Source organism: Typopeltis vanoorti, chromosome 6, assembly GCF_054136105.1.
Source record: "Typopeltis vanoorti isolate ZY-2024b chromosome 6, IOZ_Tvanoo_1.0, whole genome shotgun sequence".
In the NCBI taxonomy this organism is placed as follows: domain Eukaryota; kingdom Metazoa; phylum Arthropoda; class Arachnida; order Uropygi; family Thelyphonidae; genus Typopeltis; species Typopeltis vanoorti.
In genome coordinates this window covers 47,341,987-47,360,161 of record NC_143554.1, presented here as the reverse complement: position 1 = coordinate 47,360,161, position 18,175 = coordinate 47,341,987, and the positions used below count along the sequence as shown (strand labels likewise).

At 34.8% G+C, this 18,175-nt stretch overlaps 1 protein-coding gene across 1 annotated transcript in view; it reads left to right on the top strand.

Moving 5' to 3' along the window:
- The first annotated feature begins 1,696 nt into the window (after positions 1-1,696).
- Positions 1,697-18,175, top strand: part of LOC150105437 (telomere-associated protein RIF1-like) — a 396,727-nt gene continuing 380,248 nt past the window's right edge. Inside the window, exon 1 of the mRNA XM_090393961.1 lies at positions 1,697-1,854. The gene's annotated coding sequence lies outside the window, so the exon portion shown is untranslated. The remainder of the gene's footprint in view (positions 1,855-18,175) is intronic.

Genomic DNA, 18,175 nt, shown 5'->3' with positions numbered 1-18,175 from the left:
TCTTCACTGACAAATATTAATAGTAAAATGGACTGTACTGAGCAGTTCAGTGGCATTCTACATGGCACTCTTATAGTTATGTTATTGTAAAGTGGAAATACCTTGGAACAACCACAGACATTCGCTTCCTGGTAGGCTGCATAAAATCACTTACAAACCCGCAGATTTCTGAAGCACATGGTGCAAAACAAATCTATTATTGTATTAGCGTTGCTTGCAGAGGCATTTCAGAAATCGATATGGTGCGTATCACCCACCATATTTTTTTCGTTCCACGCGCTTCAGTGTGGAGTGTTGTAAAGTGTTGTTGTCACTCTACACGGCAGGATACGAGTGGTTAGCATATCCGCTCCCCATCCAAAAGGCTGCGGATTAGAATCCTGCTGTGGGCATGGATGTTTATGATTGTCTGTGAAAATACTAGTGGTGGTGGTTGGCGATAGATGGCATTGGTGTAGTTGCGGTCAATTGGTGGATTGTGAGTGGTGGAGAGTTGTAGAGTAGATGCCATACCTTGATGAGTCTTTGGACTCCTTGGAGGTGACAAATAATAATAATAATAATAATAAAGTTTTCTCAGCAAATGCTCTTGTGGAAGAAAGGATGGGAATTTTTGCAGCAACATGCTAAAATCTCTCTCTCTCTCTCTCTCTACTAAAAACTAAAAATGACCTGGAAAGTTTCACTGTTTGGTGAATAGAATCAGGAGTAATGTATAGTGGTATTTCTTCTGGCTATCTAACATTACGGAACAGAAATTATTATTTATCATAACAATAAAGAATTCTTTAATATATTTTTCTAATCTCTCGGAGGGAGTACATGGAATTCTTTTAGTCCTAATTTTCTCTAATCTGTTGGCAACGTACTTTGCTGCTCACCATCATGTAGGTTGAGTACATCCCAGAAATAGGTAGAAAGAGCGGTTTGTATTGGAAGTTGTAGAAACTAAATAAATTTGATTTCTCTAACCTTAACTAGATGAATTTGTCTGTACTAGTTGGAATTCTGTATTGGTTTTGTTGAGTTGGGGTTAAAAATCCGAGTTGCTTTTGTGAGAAATCTCGACTTGATGGCGAGAAGATTATCAGTAGAGTCGCTTTGGAGGTCATTTGTCAACTTCGAATAACTTACTAATCTTGTCCAGAGAATTCTTTCCATTGCAAAATGATATCCTAGCAAATCCTTTCACGCTCCAACAGATATTCACGAAGAGTATTTACTTTTTACTACCTCGTTCATAGTCCGCTTATATAAATTCGAGGGATGGCCTCCTCTTTCACCACTACTTTCCCTGTGCAATAGATGTCCAGTATCTGTGTGATAATCGCCTTTTGCCGATTTATATTTCAAGCCTAATATCTGCAATTCTGGTAATGTCATCAGGATAAAGTCTTACTTATGCAATTCTGGATCTGTACCCTTATGTCAACATATCTCCACCCCTGTTTTCTTTTCTTTTATTTTCTAAACGAAAATAAAAGAAAAGAAAAGAAAAACCCACTAAGGTGTAGATTCGTAATATTATTGAATACAAACAACTTCTGCATTTGTAACGATACCCTGATCACATGTTTTTTCAGCAATGCTCTTCAAATTAAATGCCCTTTATCATTGTAGATGGCGATGAGGAAATCTTACACACGTGATATCAGGCGGGAAACGCTTTCGCGCCACGCGAATTATTTATTATATTTTTAGTTTTGAAATTTTGTTTTGCTGATGTTTAATTAGAGGAATTCAAGCTCATCGTGTAACTTTGTAGTAGCATTTTATGAAAAATTGTTGTTGTTGCTTCTTACAATGAATGAAAGGAAAGTAAGCTTGCAAAAATGACCACTCGTAAAACTGCAGGTAATGTGTACTGATATATTAGCAATCAATAAAAAAATGTTATTTTTAGTTTCACCGCGTTTGTGTTGTATTTTAAATTATGCACAACAGTTACTTTCTTTAAGAGCGTCATAATCAAAGAATTTGACTTTTATGCCAGAGTTAAAAATAGCATAAACACCGAGTGTAATCATGTCCTGCTATTCAGAGTTTGTAGAATGTGCGATGTTCTTTCATGTGCTGTGTTGTGTTTTGATCAGTACTGTATTATTGACTGTAGTATTTCAGAAATGCCATATTATCATACTATTTCCGATTCGAGATTTTATTTTTAAACTGTAACTTTTTACAGAAAATTGACAAAGTATACTCAACCGAATAAAGAACAACCCTACTATATAACTTCGAACAATCAAGTAAAATATACGGTGTTATTCAGTTTACATGTTGCATTGTTTTAAATTAATTTGAAAGATCTTGTTTTTAGATATTTTATAAATCTAAAGCAATTTTTATATCGTAAAAATATTCTACATTTTCATGAGCTTATTAAAATATACCTGTTGTTCGTCAACTAATATGTTAAACAACGGTTGTATTTGGAATATTTAATTTAAAAAGGCTTTCGTTTCACCGGAAAGGAAACAGTCGTTCAGATAAAAACAGGATGTTGAAACATCGGAAAGTGATTAAACTTATTCTTCATTATTATGCAGTGTTATGGGAAATTTTTTTTGCGCTTTCCCCAGTTTTGTTATATCAAATTAATGTGAATAAAAGTATGTGCTGTGCACTTATTCATACTGCCCATTCAGTAAAAGTTGTATTATTATTATTATTATTAAATAGCATTTTGAAAACAAAAGGTTATTTGCAGCAACATTGCTTACGTTTCATCTTAATGTTGTAGATGATTATGTTAATCAAATGTTTTCTTGATTAACATAATAATCCATACTTCTACCATTAATTCAGATTCAGTTGAGATTTAGTATTAAATCTCAAGCGAAGCTTTCAGCAAGGAAAACTACATCCAGTCAACATTGATTGCAGAACAAACACAGACTGAAACCATTCACAATGAAAAATATGTTGTACCTAAGTACAATGCTAACCATTTTACAGTCGAAACAGTTTCTCCTCCTCTATTTTTGATATTATGAGGACAAAAATGTTTGTTGAACCGTAAGCAAACAAATTGGTAAGCTGTCCCAGCTTCAAAGTATATGAAATAGAACTGTCCATATTTAATTATAAGCAGTAAGTTCTTAATATGTACCATTTAAATCATAAATAATATGAATCACAACTGATTTATGATAGTTACATAATTTTGATAACACTTATAGATATAGGGATGTTATGGCTTGTTTCTTTTTTTTAGAATCTTTCTATAACGGGAGGGGGTGGGGAAATATAACAGGAAAAAAAAAAAAATCGGAAAGCAAGAATGAACCTCATTGCCCAAAGGTGGTAGAACTTTTTCACCCAGTGTGAGATGATCACCTTGTTCATTGAAGTTCTGAAGTAGCTTGACACATATTTTGCATAGACTTTAGAGCATCAAACTCTTAGGGTACTTATATTACTAATCTGCTTTTGGTTTACAGTCTTGAATGAGCAGGATTGAACATTAAAAAAAAGTGCAAAATTGGTACCTAAAAACATTCTTTGAATAAATGCCAAGTACATTCACAAGTAACAATATTCTGTTAATTTTTTCATTCTTATTTATGAGTGTGCTCAAGATTATCAGTAATAATCTCGAGCACTTATCATTACATAAAACTACATTGGTGTTGAGTCTCAAATTCTTCTTGTCAGTTTAATAAACCTCTTTCTACCTAAATTTTGAAGTGATTTTGTTCAGCTGAATAATCACCTTACTGAACCTGTTAATGTGATGCACAAGAAATGCTGGGCACTACTGCAACGATTTTATTAGTTGCCATTTTATGTTTTAATGCATATTTTAAGTGTTTTCTTGATTAACATAATCATCCGTACTTCTACCATTTTAACACTTACTTTATACTCCCCTCCCCATATTCTTAGGCGATACTGTATATCAGATTCTCAAATAAGTACCATCAAGGGGTGTACAGGATAGTATGACATGATTAAGTTTGCATTATTATTTACTTATAACAATTTATATGCAGTCTGCCTAGGTCCTAGTTTTCCTCTGGATCTTTTTCTTGCATGGCATCAAATACCTATTTTGCTACTTCTCTATCAAACTTTTTAAGTAACTATGTTACTCTAGATTAACTCTGTTCACATATTCATGAGTGCTAACAATATAAGTTGCTAGTATATTCGTGTTTGTATATATATATGATTACCATTGATGCTATTTGTTCACTTCCTTAACTTTTCTCAGAAAACTTTCATATCTGTGATGGCTAGTCTGTGATCAATTAATTTAGTATTCTAACTAAATTCTCTCTTATCCTACATAAAGTTGTCATTTGACTCCACCACCATACTAGTTTTATCTTTGCTTATTCCATTATTTGTTTCATTATTTAATTTTCCACTGAAAATTGTGGCTAAATAGTTGAAATATTTTGCTTGTTCCTATAGGTTTTCCATTGAGAATGCTTTCATGTTCCTGCCTGTTTTCATATTTTTTTTCATGCCAAATTTGTTACAATAGTTATTCAGTTTAGTTAAAGAAGGCAGAAGGCTTGCACTGGATTTATTTAGGAGTAATAATATCATCAGCTTTAATATCTCATATATGATATCAGATTTAACGACAATGGTTCAAGTGTGGAGATAGTGTGCATTCTTATCTTGTACCTGATTTTATGTACATTTTTACATTTTATAACTTCCTTTACCTCCTTCAATTCTGATTGCTATCTTGCAGCTTAAATATAGACTGTGTATCATCATTATCATTTTCCATGATTAATCATGCTACATGATTAAGTTTACATTATGACTGATCTCCTATCAACAGTTTCTTTCAAATTGTCTCTCTCTCTTGTCAACACTTCAGTGTTGTTATATCTTATATTTCTGTCTGCAGACTTCTGACTGCATCAATCCATCTAGATCTTGATGTTCCTATAGGTCTTTTTCTTGCTATCTTGGCATCAAACAGCTGTTTTTGCTAACATTCCTCTCCCATTATGCTTTAGAGACCATTCTACCTTGGATTGGCTCTGCCCACACATTCCTGAATGCTAATGGTAGACTATGTAATGCTATCTAAATTGCTCTGTATATGCATTATAATGGTAGCATTTTTGAAAACCTTTTCTCTTTGCACCTTTGAATGCCTTTTCAAGATCTGCAAAAACGACCTGGTTGGCTGAGTGGTTAGCATATCTGCTCTCCAGCCAAAAGGTGGATTCGAATATGGGCTCTACTCCAGTCATCTGGAATTTGACCTATGTGGATGTTTGTAATTGTCTCTGAAAATATCAGTGGTGTTGGGCAGTAGATGTTGTTGGTGTAAATGTTGCTGTCTACTGTAGTTGGTGGAATAGACCTTCCCTCTGAGTCTTGGACTCTTTGGAGGTGTCATGTAATAATAATAAAAACTTTAATACACTTCCATGTTATAGTCCTATGATTTGTGAATTGTTTTTTGTGATATGAAAATCTGATGCTGACAATTCCTACTTGACTTGAACCGAGCTACTCAATAGGAAAATTCCTCAATAATTCCGACATTCATTTCTTTCTCCCCCTTTTTTTTTTGTAAAGGATACTATAAGGGCTCTACTCCAGTCATCTGGAATTTGACCTGCTGATCAGGCCATCTGAAGTATGCAGTGTAAGTACTGTACAACTTTTATATTCAATTATTTCTAGTTTGATATCATCTGGTCCAGCTGTCTTTCTGCATTTCAGGCATGCGATGGCATTTTCTACTGTAAAGTATTGTTATGTACTCCTGATAACAGCCTCTTCTTATTTCCTATCACAGTTCTGTCACTGCTTATCTCATTTACTAATCTTTCAAAAATAATTATATCAGATATGCAGAATATATTTATCATTTGTAATTTTGTCTTATTTCACGACACCAATGTAATAAAATAAGATATTTAGTCTTGCCATAAATACTGTTACCCCCCGCTTCCCCCATGCTGTTCACAGAATTATGCCAGTGCCAGTTTGGTTCCATTAGTGGCGTAGTGCACAGCCAAAATTTGCATATTTATCAGTAGAGTGAGAGAGAGAGAGGTCTAGCTGTACAGGTTAATATGCAATTGAGAGATTATGAGAACTGTAGCTGTCATAGCACTTTTATTAGTAGGATGTTTGTGTATTGGACTGTTAATGATTATTAACGATACAGAAGATGTATCTGATTGCCAAAGAACAGGCTGACCATGCTATATTAGGATGCAACAGCTTGTGAGGGCTGTAAAGGCACACCTCTGCCGTAATAATTCAAGAACATAGAAAATGATGTTGAGAGATGAATGTTTGCAGATAATTGATGATCTGCAGGTGAGAGCTTATCATTGTTCTACTGGACACTTTCTGACACCACAACTTATGTGGTACAGGGTGATAAAATCAAAGACACTTCTCTGGTGGTAGGCAACAACAGACACAGAGATATCCTCTTTGCAAATGAGAAGATTTTCACCATTAGAGTTGTTTAACTTCCAAAACAAACAAGTATATGTCTCAGATGGTTCCACAGCAGAACGTGCCATAGCACCCATGATTCAAAGAGGTCATCATCCAATGTCAGTAATAGTTGGGTGACGTATCAGGGAATATCCAAGTTGCAGTTCTACGAGAAAGGGGTTAAAACCTCTGTCAAAGTCTATCAAGACACCATTCATGATGGTACAGTCCCAGAACAACATGTTTCACAGTTGACAGTGGACCTTTCAACAGGATTCAGCCCTTGCATACAAGGTGAGGACATTGGTTGGAGGCAGATGTGCCTTACTGCAAATTGCCATCTGATTGTAGTCTGGAAGTTCTGATCTGAATCTGTTTGACTTCAAATTGTGGTCAGAGATTGAGAGAGTAGCCTGCAAGAAATGACACCTCAGCATTTCCAGCCTGAAGGTGGATTTGGAGCGATCATTGGCCGTGTGCCCATAGGATATTACCATCGATATGTGGCCTCACAGACTTTGGACGTGAGTGAAGGCAAGAGGGGGACATTTCGAACATTGAGTGCTGCTACATGCCTATTATACATGTGATTTGTATGTGCTGAAAGCTGGAAATGATTTACTGCTAGATTAAATTTTTATGTACTTAAAGTTGTAACTGTATTTATGGCTTGATTAGGTATATAGCTGCTAACATTTTGCCTTTTATATCTAGCATCTTCAGAGTACAGGAAGCCAGGACTAACAATGCTTGCTTTCAGTGACCAGCTATTTGCTCTGATAATTCTGGGTAAAACCAGCAAAATATCATCAGCTAAATATGTTATTTTATTCCTTTTGGTGTTTTGAATTAAGCTGTAAAATTACAAATGAATCACTGCAAACACCAAAGCTTATGTACATATTCCTCAACTTTTATATAACCTGTATTATGTCTGATTGCTTTTATAAATCACTATATATATTTACTTTATTTCTGTGCCTTTTCTGCAGAATATTATCTTCTGTGTTGTTGTTGTTGTTATTATTATTGTTATTATTATTATTATCATCATCATCGTCATATACCTCCAGGGAGTCAAGGACTCAAAGGCTACAAATCATTTTCACCAGCTGTCATACCTTCTCTTAAACTTATTCACACCAGATGCACTTACTACTTCAACAGATAGTGTTCCAACTCACTCACTGCTCTGCAAGAGAAAAATCTAGCTCTCACTCCTTTCTTAATTGTACACACACCTTTCACATATACTCCTTTGTCCTCTTTGCAGGTTTCCATGTAATGAAAAATTTCATCAACTAGTATCCTATATTCTCGTGGAAAGGCTTAGACGTTGGTTATGCATTTTTTACTAAATAATTTAAGGAAATTACGTCAACTAGGATATACATTAAAATAAATTTTAATAATTTATTTTAATGTATATCCTATATATTTCGGAATGTCACGTTGCCATTTTCAAGAAACTTAAGAACAAGACACGTGCACGCAGGCACAACAAACAGTAAGTGAGGAAGAAGCAGAAAGCTATTATTTCACCTAAAGCCCTGATGGTGCCCCCTAGCGGGCAATGTTGGTATTCTTGGGTGATTGGGCTGAAGGTCTTCTGATGTAGGTTTCCCAAATTTGAGGCAGTCTCATGCAACCAAATTTGTTGAGGTCTGGATTGTTTCTTAGGGCTGAAGCTGATTCCATGAAAAGCCTTCCATATTTGTATTTACTACGGTGTATTATCTTGGCTTTTTTCCACCGTATTCTATGGCAGGTATCCAGTGCATGGTTAGCAAGACCAGAGTGGCTGTATTGGTGAAATCGGATGTAGTCCTTGTGTTCTGAAATTCTGATATTTGCTGTCGTGCCTGTTTGGCCAAAGTAGGACAGCTTACAGCTGCAAGGGACCTGGTATATACCAGGTAGGTCTGGGGGGGGGGGTTGGTCTTTAGTAGAGCGGATAATGGATGCCAATTTTTTATATGGTCTGTAACAAGAAGTTAAGTCATGTTTTTTTAGGATTTTTGTAATTTTTTCTGAATAGCTTCCATATAAAAGTTAGGAATTGGGGAGGGGATGGGATATTGACGAGTCCATGGCTGTGCCTTCTTTTTTGTAGGTAGAAAGAGTTTTGCCACACAAAATAGCCAGAACATAGTACATGTGCAGAGGATGCTGTGATATCGGGAGGGAATTTGTTCTGTAATAGAAGAATTGTCATTGATTGGGACGTTTGTGAAGAGGGCAGAGAAGTCAAAAATGACTAATAAATCACTTTTTTCCAGTGATGTCTTTAATTTTGATTACAAAGTGTTGTGTGTTTTTAACATCCTCAATTATCATCTAGCCAAGAAACTAGTGTCAACACTCAAGGAGTTGGTCGGTCATTCCCCCCTCCTATATTAAAAACACACAAAAAATCACCTGTTGTTTACATAACACCAAAACGTGGTATGAATATAGATTTAAGAAGGCCTGTGAAATTCTTATCAACCACTCTAATCTTAACAATAATGATGGTCTAAAAATCCACAGAATATGGGAGTCACATATTCTACCTGCATAATCTTTCTGCCTAAGAGTCAATTATAAATATGATTATAGGTAATCCAGGATCTTAACTCTAATAAAACAACTTATGTTAAATTAGGACATCACTTTTGCTGTAATAAAACTATGTATATGAAATTATTCTCTGATGTCATAAATAGAATATAGCTTTGATGTAGTTATTCTATTTATTCTCCCCTACCTCTCCTGCATTAGAGGTCAGGTCCGTAGAATAACTGTTGATCAAATCATTGTCTCTTGCATACTGTGTGAAACATAATATAGCCTGTCTCTGTGTGTGTATATATATATGGTAAAGATACTCCAGATGATGAAGGTTGAAACGTTGGGAAATTAAAATATATGTTAAAGATACTCCAGATGATGAAGGTTGAAATGTTGGGAAATTAAATCTAACATGGTCGTAGTCTCCGTAATTTGTCTGAAACGAATGCCGATTACCATGTAATGCTAAAGGAAAGGAACATTAAATTAGATGATACTCGCTTGCTGGCCTGGTTGGCTGAGTGGTTAGTGTGCCCACTCTCCGATCAACAGGTCATGGATTCGAATCCTATCTTGGGCAATAATGTTTGTGACTGTCTTTAGGTAGGAGATGAATTTCATCACCTGGTATAAGACCACTGTTTCACTTATTGGAGGCCTGAAGTGGCTTGAAAAGGTTCCATGTTTGGTTTCTAGAGCAGGGTTTTCAGACTACGTTAAAAATAAATGAAAAAAAAGTGCAAAAAATATATATGAAATTGATAAAAATGAAAAAAAAAAAATCCTTAGCCCACTCATGGTACATACGTATAATATAACCTTTGGTGGTTGGGAATCACACACCAGAAGTGATTATATTGCACTGGTCAAAAGATACTGAATGTTTAGGAGCATGTATGTTTACTTTTTGTTAATGGTTTGCATTATGTTACTGTTTTGGCAACTCTTTTTTAACTTTTTTTTTCTGTTACATACCATGCAGAAAATTATACGCAACATTTTGTTTATGAAAGTGCATTGTTTTTTTATGTGAAATTCTGATTGTTGTTCAGCTTGTGATTTATGAAAAAAAAATTCAGTTTGGCATTAGAACTTTATTTCTAGGAAGATAATATTGTCTACTAGCACCTCCATAGTGCAGTTGAAAGAACAGCTGGGCATTGCACCCTTCAATCGGAAAAAACTTGAGTTCGATTCATGCTGTGATGAGAGGAATTTTTATATGGACTTTTTCAATTGAAGATGAATCAGACAATCTGATATGTAGATAGCAGGGTTTTTCTATCAGAAACTTGGGTTTTTCATCCTGCATGCAGGCAAATTAGTCAACAGGACATTCAATTTGCAGACACAAAATACTGTTGGTGGTGGACAGTAGATGACATTGTGTGTTGATGGTAGTAGTAGTAGGAGGGAGAGGATTAAGTAGAGGAGATAGTGGGTTATTGTGGAATATTCTCCTACGATGAATCCAAGGACTCCTTGGAGGTGTCACATAATATTAATGCTATTATTTTATATATCAGGTATGCAGTGTTTGTGCTTCAAAACTATGAAAGTTTTTGACATTGATTCAGAAACTTTTTGTTTCTTGTAAAATTTTTAATAAAAAAATTATCTTTATATATGTGACCATTCATTAATTTTTTTCATTAATTGTTTCACTTGCCTGATCATAGATCAGGTTTCTAAAATCTTCTTTCCCAAATTCAGCCAGGAATATCAGAGTCTGTAAATCCTTTCCATTGGTTTCTTATTCTTGCTATCGTCTTAGTTCAGCAAAACTCTACTTCTCACATTCTATTAGTCAATCTTCATGTATTTTTTGGGACAGGTGGGCTTTCTCTTCCCTCGTGGGTTCCATTCCAGAGCTGCATGACATTTTTCTTGATAGTCTGTCTTGAGTGTATGTCCAAAATCCATTTGAATTTTTGCTTTCTGATTTACAGGTACTCTTTCCTGATTTATTCTTTTCCATAGGTTGTCATTGGTAATAATTTGAGATCACTATATTTTCTAAATTAATAATGTATATTTCTTATCCTTTTCATGTATGAAGATTCATATGAGTAGTTTGAAGGAGTGTTTTTTGGTTCTTCCTTTGTTATAATTAATGAATAAAGAACCAGATATTAATCAACCATCTCCAGTGTTAAAGAGGTCACATGTTATTGTTTGTATCGCTGTGAAGTTCTAGTGGGTATTATGTGAATAGTTATTATCTGCACATTGCCTATCAGACTTCTCTTTCATTCTCTGGCATTTGCATGAACTACCTCTCCTAACCCACTTATTCACTGCTCTCCAAGCAAAAACCTATTTCTCACATGTTATTACCTTTTTACTCGGCTTACAGTGATGACCCTTGTTCTTTCCCCACTGGCATTTTGAAGTTTATGTTTGAATGGAAGAGGGTCATAGTATTTTTTTTAAGAAAATGTACTGGTGGTTGTATTCATGCTCAATCTGCCAGTTTGGTTAACTGAATTGATAGTATATTTGCTCTCTACCCAACAGCTGTGGATTCAAATCCTATAATGGCATGGATATTTTTGAAAGTTGTTAGGTGGTATATGATTTTGGTGCCCAGTGTAGACTGCTACTTTGCTTATTATAGCCTGAAGTGGCTTGGAAATGTATTATGTTTGATTTGTAGTGAGACTGTCAGATTATTTAGCTCTTAGCCACTCATGGTGCTAATGTGCTATAATTGTATAAATCAAGTGGATATTAAATCCAACATTATTTCAAAGCTGAATATAGAAACTATAAAAGTTTCGTATGAAAGTTGACCAGAGAGTTTACTGGAATACACCTTGTGGCATTTATGAGTTGCCCTGGCTGGACTTTATAGGAGACATGATTGCTTTGCCCAAGTGTCCATATATTCACCTCTTTGATAAGGTTTCACTGGCCTGTCAGCTGTTTCGAATTGATTGGTTCTCCTCAGAGACTAGGCAGAAACCTTAAGAGAGCAAAAACTCTCTCTCACTATTGAGGAATTTACTAAAATAAAGAGCCAAAAGGCTTCATTTCAGGGATGCAAAATTATATAAAACAAGTGGATATTAAATCCAGCATTATTTCAAAGTCATGAATACAGAAACTATACAAGTTTCATTTTTTTTTTGCCGGCGGGTGTATTCCAGTAAGCTCTCTGGTCAAATTTTGTATGAAACTTTTATAGTTTCTGTATTCGGCTTTGAAATAATGCTGGATTTAATATCCACTTGATTTATATAATTTTGCATGACCAAAATGAAGCCTTTTGGCTCTTTATTTTATTAATGTGCTTTAGATTTATAGCCCTTTGTGGATGGGATATATGTAAAAAAAAAAAAAAAAAGCTCCCATTTGTAAGTGTCATTTTATCACATTTCACTCTTTGCTGATGCCCTTTTGTATCAAGAACAATACATCAAAGTCACTTGTCTCTTGTTTCTCTCTGGTCGTTCTTTGTGAGTCATGGTAGATCTTTCTTTGATCTTCATCATCAGTGCTGGAATGCCTCCAATAACTATTATTGGACCTTCTCACAATAACTATTAATCCCATTCACAGCTTTTGCAGACTATAGTGCTCTTCACTTATCTTACTCATTTGACAAATCTTGCAGTACAGTAAACCCTTGATTTAATGGACAAAATTTCCAGTCCTTATGTCATGTGAAAATTAACACCCTGTTAATTTTAAAATGCTTTTAACCAAGATTTGCTTATAATTAAATTAACAGGTTAATTTTTGTTATTAATCTCCTGTTATTTTTAACAAAGTTTGGTGAATAGGCCATCATCTGTTGGAAAAAATACTGTAGTAATTTAGTCGAGTCACCGCTTATAAAACATGTTCGACGAATGATTATTGTCGCTTGATGTGACTTTCTGCTGCAGTTTTAACGAGTGCCAGCCAATGTTCCGACATGTGCTAAGCCACACCCAGTGTGCATTTGTTTACTCGTGGTGAATAGTTTATGTATGTGTAAATCTACTTTATTATACAACGGACTTTCGGATTTAACGGACACCCCCTCGCCCGAATTAGTCCGTTATATCGAGGTTTTACTGTACTCTGACATTCCAGGCTGCAAGATCATCTACGACTAGTACCTTAAACATTGATCTACATACTATCTTCCAGTGGGACGAGGACAAACTTGTGTTCAATGCCACCAAAATGCAGCCTTGCCTTTTCTCATGTAAAAGAGATCCCAGCTAGCCTACTCTTACCCTTAGTAACACATAAATCACCAGGCAATATTAGATCTCTTTGCATTGACTAACATTTACCTCTATTCTTTCCTGGCATAAACATATCACATCATCAATAGATTCCTCTGCATCCAGAAGAAACCTGGTGTTCTCTTTTGTTCAAGAGCCTATTTTATACCCAACAAACCCTTTGCTATATACAAATCCCAGATCTGTCCATGTTTAGAATGCTGCTCACATGTTTGGGATTGTGAACCTAAGACTTCCTTTAAAATCCTTGACATCATCCAGAGGTGTGCAAGTCGGCTCGTAGATGATCCATCCCTCTCTTTATATCACATGCGTAGTGTTTCAGCGCTGTGTCTATTCTGCAGGTGCTACTTCCTTGGGCACTGCTCCAGTGAAATGTATCTAAGTTGGCAACCATCATTCTTCCACTTTCTGTTGCACCTGTTAAAGCTGCAGCTACCCATTGCCCTTTTGCTGTGCAATTTCAAACACATCAAACCTGCTTCTTTTTATCCTCTTTTATTATATCTATCTCTGTCCTCTGGAACAGCTGTCCTCAAGAAGTATTCCCAAACTACTACTACTATCAGTAACTCTTCAGAAAAAAACATCAATAAACTTCAGCCCTCTTGTGCACCCTACACAAGTCACTGATGTGCCTATCAACCTCTCTTGTGCAGAATCTATACACACACACACACACACACACATAGTTGGGTCTCTTTTTGTGCAGTAGATATGTTCCACAGGAAACAGCATGTAAAAAATCACACAAAAAAAACCTAACTTACATTGAAAAATTAGGGATATGTTCCATAATTTTCTAAAACGGCATAAAACCGAAGCAATGAATTAAAATAAACCTAAAATTGCATAAAAAGTTTATAAAACTTCAATAAAATAAGATTTCCCCAGTTTGTTTTAAAGCTTTATTCATTTAATTTTATTAAAAAGTAACATTTTTTTTTTACATTTTTTCATCAGAATTATCATTGCTATTAGACAGTATTCGGCAACGTTTGAGAACTGGTGCGAAATCACTTTCATCACCAGAAGAGATAGTCAGCGTATCAGATCTGTATGGTAAAGGCAATGGTTCTTCACCCTTGTTCTGTGCTGATTTTTTTCTTCTGATAATGTAATCAGTGACAAAGTAATCTGATGATTTTACTAATTTTTTATACAGCTCGCGATATCCAGACATACAGTTCTTCAGCTCACATTTGGAATTTAAAGGCCCTTTCAGAATTTGTGTCATTAACAAGAAGATGATTTTCCAATTTATTGCACAGTTCAAGACCTTCTCGAATTATATTTGCAGTGAAGAGGAAAGGATTTTCTTCCACTTCAATATCGTTTTCCTTCGATGATATCTAAAGTTAATCGATATTAAATAATATCATCGTTACTTAAGGCATTATCCACAAGCAATTCATTTACATCATTCTGGCTAAATGTATCAAAATCTTCTCCACCGATTTCATGTGCCAAAGTAATGATTTCAGCTGATAATGTAGACGTTTGAATGGTTGCACTGTTTGCAACACATCCAGGCCAAGCTGCTTTTCAGCAGGCATTTAAAGTTTGTGGTCTTATTTCAGTGATATCAGATGCAACATGATTTCAACAGTCCAAAATAGAAAATTTTTTCCAAACATAAGTTATTGTTAATGATTCATTTTCTAGTTTATCCAGTATAAATTGAAAAGTGTGCTTAAAGTAATATTTTTAAAACTAGCAATTATGCCTTGATCTAATGGCTGAATAATGCTTGTTGTATTAGGTGGAAAAAACACTGCCTGCACATTTGGATGTTCTAAATGTGGATGACTTGAAACAATGTACAATGTGACTTGGTGCATTGTGAACAATTAATAAAACTTTAAAATCGAGAGCCTTTTGCTTCATATATGTTTCCACTACTGGGACAAAGCAATTATTGAACCAATCAGTAAATTATTATTATTATTATTAATACAGCAGTTGTTACCCAGGCCTTTGTATTAGCCATCCAATGTACTGGCAGCTGTTTTAGATCTTTGCCTTTTAGAGCACATGGTCTTAGAGATCGATTTACTAGAAGGGGTTTCAACATTCAATCCCCTGATGCATTGCTACAAAGTAACAACGTTACTTGATCTTTGCTTGCTTTAAACCCATTCGCTTTTTTTTTCTTCCCTCAAACTTTGTGATGCAAGTCCGACTAAGCATTTTCTTCCAAAACAATCCTGTTTCGTTAGCGTTAAACACTTGATCGGGACAATATCCACCACTTCAATAATTTTGGATAACTTCTCTTAAAAATTTTTTGCTGCTGCTTCATATGCTGCTGCAACCTCGCCTGTAATCTTCGCGTTATGTGAAGTGTATTCCTTTTTTTAAAAACCCAGTTAGCCATCCTTTGCTAGCCAAAAATTCTTTATCAGCCTGGGAAGCGGAAGTAGATGGCTCCAATTGCTTCATCTCTTCATAAAACACCAAAGAGCTTTTGGTTTAATTAAATAACTGCTTATAGGAATTCTCCTTTGAATTAATTCTTCAATCCAAATTATGTTCCATTTTATCTAATAAAGCATCTCTTGAGTACGACGATAATTTGACACTTATTTTTTTGCCAGAAATGACAGATTTTCTTATTGTGACTTCATTATTTTTTATTGCTCTTATTGTAGATTTGCCTAAATTAAATGTGGTTGCCGGAGATCCCTCTCCTTTTTCTAAGCGATCTAAAATTGCAATTTTCATTTCCAAAGAAATTGCTTTTCTTTGGTGCTTTTTTTTCTTCATTGGGCCAAATTAAATCTTTAAAATAAAAATTAACAAAATTTAGACTTACAGTAATGAAAAGACAAACACTTACTCACATTTGGGAACTATTCTTTATACTTAAAGTTATATCTGATAGGTAGCAAAAATAGATACTTGGCCTCTTGCTATTCAAGTTTCATTCTATTCAAATTAATGAGATTTTTGGTTTGGTGCTGGATAAGCTTTCCCTGATGTTAATCAGATCCCTTGCATCTCTGATTTATTCTTCTTCAGTCATTTTGCAGAAGATTTTAGCTGTTCATCACAAGAAACATAAATTACTTCAGTTATGGACCAGAACAGTCTGGTCCTTAGAGCGTAGGGTTTTCTGGAAAAGACTCATCTGTATAAGAGCATACTATAAATAGATTATATGAAGGGAGTAGTGAAGCACTGCTAAATTATCCTAATTTTATTCAATTGGATGGATTACCTTTTGCCTTTGTGAGTGATGGTTCTCCTTAATGTTGAAAGTTTTTTTACTTGGTTATACTATAAATTAAAGATGCCATGAAATTATATTCTTGGTTTAATCTTTTATCCAAGTGTAAGCAGACTGTTTGCACATAAAGTATCTTCACAACTGGGCTACTTGTATTAGAGGCTAATGAATTCACATCAGTTGCCTTAGCATCCCATAATGCAGGCACACATATCCCCTTTTTGGACATGTATAATGCTGTGCATTATGGGAAGGGCCACTACTCAGACCAGTTTCAACCTTGATTGAAGTCTCATCTGTGGGAACTAGACCCCAGAAGAGTTGCCAAGGATGCTTACTGTCCATTAATCAGAACATTAATCTTAGTATTACTAAAATCATGGCTAATTGATTCTACAAGTAGTCTGTCTAGAGAATATGAATCAATTGACAGATTCTCTCTCTTTCCCCCTTGCTCTTCCCTTTCCTTTAATGACTTTCTTTATTATTAAGTTTTGATGAATTACACTCTTAGACATACCTCATTGGAAAAGGTCCTATATATAACCAGCCATTATGTCAAAGGATTTTCAGAGAAAATTGCTCGCATTTTAAAGAAGTTTAATCGGTTTTTCTGTGTTGGTTCAAAGAGTTGACTTTTTTTTTTTTTTCTTGCTGTTTGCTAAGGACAAGGTACATTCATAGTTTATTGCAAAAGTCTGTGTGATTCCTTCTTTGTTTGATTTAAATTATTATGCACAGACTGGTTTGGCTGTTCTGTGGAAATTAGAAGGGAGGAACATATTGACTATATCTGGTTCGTTGATGTGGAAAATCGGAATTGTGGACCATGCCGTTTGCTTGCAGACCACATGATTAAACAGCTTAAATTCCATTCCCCAAGATTTGTGATTATTCTTGTTTTGCAATAATGCATTATCACAACAGCTTTACTGTAGACATAACTTCATTTTTCATAAATAATGTTTTATTAAATTTCATTCACTAAGGGAGAATTATCATTTTGAGTTATTTTACAAATCAAAGAAATTTTATTGATACATCTTGTGAACCTAATGTCAAAAATCAATGCATTGTAATGTATATATATGACCAAATACACATTGTGTTAACAGGCTGCTATAATTGTTTACATAGTCAAGTTTAATATTGTGCATACACATTAGAGTTGAATTATTGATTGCTGATATTTTTGTCATTTTTGAAAAGTGGATTTGTCATCACATCTGACAAATTTATGTACCATAGTCAGAGGACTATTGAATAGTGGCGATTTGTAAAAAAAAATGGACTCATTATATCAAATAAGCTTTATGAAATGTTATTCTGTTTTTAGGTGCATTTTGCAAATTGAGTAATCACTTTTGTAATTAATTTTGTTCATCTTTGTCTGAATGCAAGTTATTCCTGGACTCACTGTATGGATCAAGGCATCTCAATTTTTGTTTCAGTTTGTTCATTTGCAAGGGGTATAAAATTCAAAGAGACAACATGTCAGAATTATATATTGTAATAAAGCCAATCTAGTTCTACGGATGATATTAAACGAAATTTGGAATGTATAGTGTGTGTCTAAAAGGTGGGAGGGAATTAAGAGATTATTCTTAAAATAGCTAAGACAGCACAATTTATAGCTTAACCTCGGGTCTAAAATGCTGATCCTCTGGTTGGAATAATGTGAAGTACACTGACTTTTGAACAGTCAAGCAGCAACCAAATCCTTCAC